The sequence below is a fragment of the Octopus bimaculoides genome, chromosome 10 (genome assembly GCF_001194135.2).
Source record: "Octopus bimaculoides isolate UCB-OBI-ISO-001 chromosome 10, ASM119413v2, whole genome shotgun sequence".
Lineage (NCBI taxonomy): Eukaryota > Metazoa > Mollusca > Cephalopoda > Octopoda > Octopodidae > Octopus > Octopus bimaculoides.
The window spans coordinates 91,603,940-91,606,167 of record NC_068990.1 but is presented as its reverse complement, the minus strand read 5'-3'; the positions used below and the strand labels follow the sequence as shown (position 1 = coordinate 91,606,167).

Sequence of the window (2,228 nt, the reverse complement as noted above, 5' to 3'; positions counted from 1 at the left end):
ATGTGTAATCCTCAATAGGGAGGAGACGTTGGTGGGTTACTCATGGAAAATCCCCATAATAATAATAATAATAATAATAATAATAATAATAATGATGATTTCATTTACTTGCCACAAAGGCGAAGGATGAAGAAGGAAGAGGAGGAGGAGAAGAAGAAGAAAAAGAAGAACAACAACGGTTATAACAACAACAACAACAACAACAACAACAATAATAATAATAATAATAATAATAATAATAATATTAATAATATTAATAATAATAATAATAATAATAATAATAATAATAATAATAATAATAATAAGAAGAAGAAGAAGAAGAAGAAGAAGAATGATAGCAAAAGGGGCTGATTGCTACCTAGCTCAGATACCAGGAAACCCCAGAATGGCAGAAATTCAAACGATAGTGCTCATGGGAACTGCCCATAGCCTACGTAAAATACTATTCTATGTAATCTCAAATTTTAAAACAAACTGATAATTTTCTTATGGTTTCACGTCGACATTCCCTGAGATCATTGAGCACGTGACTACGCTTCCAAGACGACTACAGGCTGCGTACATTTACGCTGCCCATTCTGTACACGACCATGTTGCCGGAAATAGAAAACAAAAGGAAAAGAACAGGAAAACTTACATGCTTTTGTTTGGAGGGTCGGATTGCCCGTCCCCCCCGTTGGCTAGGGATGTTTCCAACAATAAATGATCAAGGATTCTCTTGGTGATACTTCCTCCAAGGGAGATGGGTCTGTCCTCACACATTTTACTTGCTTTCCTTCTACGAGTCTGTCACTGGTTCCCAAAATTGTGTGAGTGGACGTTGCATGAAGCAGCCTACATGTTCTGTGTAGCTTAGTCTTAGTCTATCATAAGTTAATTACTGTACTCTCCAAATAGCCTGTCCTTGGCGTTTTGTTGAAGCCATTCAGTAGTTCGGATACGGAAACGTGAAAAAGAAAAGTTGTCCTGGGAAGAGGCCTCTCCCGGTCTGATGTTGTTCTTACTTGGATGGGCCCTTCTTTTGTAGACCCTACACAATTTGATCCTACATTTTCTATTTAGTGCATCGGTTTAGTGTCCTTACTCCCTTTCCATATCTCCCTTGCATGCCTTATGAATAAAACAATATCCCAACAGCAGTAATAGTGATAGCGATGATAGTAGTAGTTATTGTTGTTGTTGATGTTGTTGTTGTTGATGTTGTTGCTGTGTTGGAAATGCATTGTAACTGTTATTTGATCTCTAGTACATCGCTGAAAATGAAAGTTTTATCGTATGTTTATTTTCTTACCATTGAAGACAGTTTTTCCGCGGTTGAAACTACTGGTAGTTATTGCTCGTAACTTTTTCTTGTTTTTTTTTTTTTAATTTTCTTTCCACATAGACCAGGATGTTTGAAGACGTGTGTGATATTTTGAAAACAAGGAAAACGAAAAACAAACCGAAACATTAATGTTTGACGGTGAGAACTGGCGTTTTAAACGGATATTTAACGGCTTTAATTTGTGTTTTAATAGAAACAAACCGAAACTTGTATTCTTTCTGAAGTTTTGAAATATTTCAATATTGCAGATCACTCCTGTTTGAAATATATAGTTTTCAAAGTGACTAGTCACTGATCTATAAATTAGAAAATTACTATTTTAAAATCTCACAACGAGATTTGGCAGCGCCACCTCTAGCCAAACAATTATTCTGTGCTGATGAAGGAAAATAATCCAGAAATCGCGATACACAGATATTGTTTTGAGCTGAGTTGGGGTGCTAAATTCCCTTGTTCGAAAATATAAGGATACAGATCGTCCTGGGGTCGATTTGCTCGACTAAATGTGGTGCTCCAGCATGGCCGCAGTTAAATGACTGTAACAAATAAAAGAATAAAAGAATACATATATATACACATCCATATATTCTTTTATGCATACACACACCGGACTATACTAACGAATCGAATGACACACTTCACACTTTCAATGCCTCTCTGTTACCCTCTCCGCTCCCCACTTTACACCACCACCCAATACAGCAGATCTCCACCTCCCCTATTTCAAGTGGACAGGTGTCCACTTAACTCCTAATATAACATCATGCCTGAAGTATGTTTGTCCTACCCCCAACCTTACCCCGTCACAATGCCACACTCTTATTTCACACACTCCGTCACTACACACACACACACACACACACACACACACACACACACACACACACACACACACACACACACA

The 2,228-nt window shown here is 37.5% G+C and overlaps 1 long non-coding RNA gene across 1 annotated transcript in view; it reads left to right on the top strand.

Annotated features, from left to right (window-relative positions):
- The window catches only part of LOC128248865 (uncharacterized), a 16,120-nt gene extending 14,002 nt beyond the window's left edge, over positions 1-2,118 (top strand). Inside the window, exon 3 of the long non-coding RNA XR_008264990.1 lies at positions 1,385-2,118. This is a non-coding gene — a long non-coding RNA (uncharacterized LOC128248865). The remainder of the gene's footprint in view (positions 1-1,384) is intronic.
- Positions 2,119-2,228: the final 110 nt, after the last annotated feature.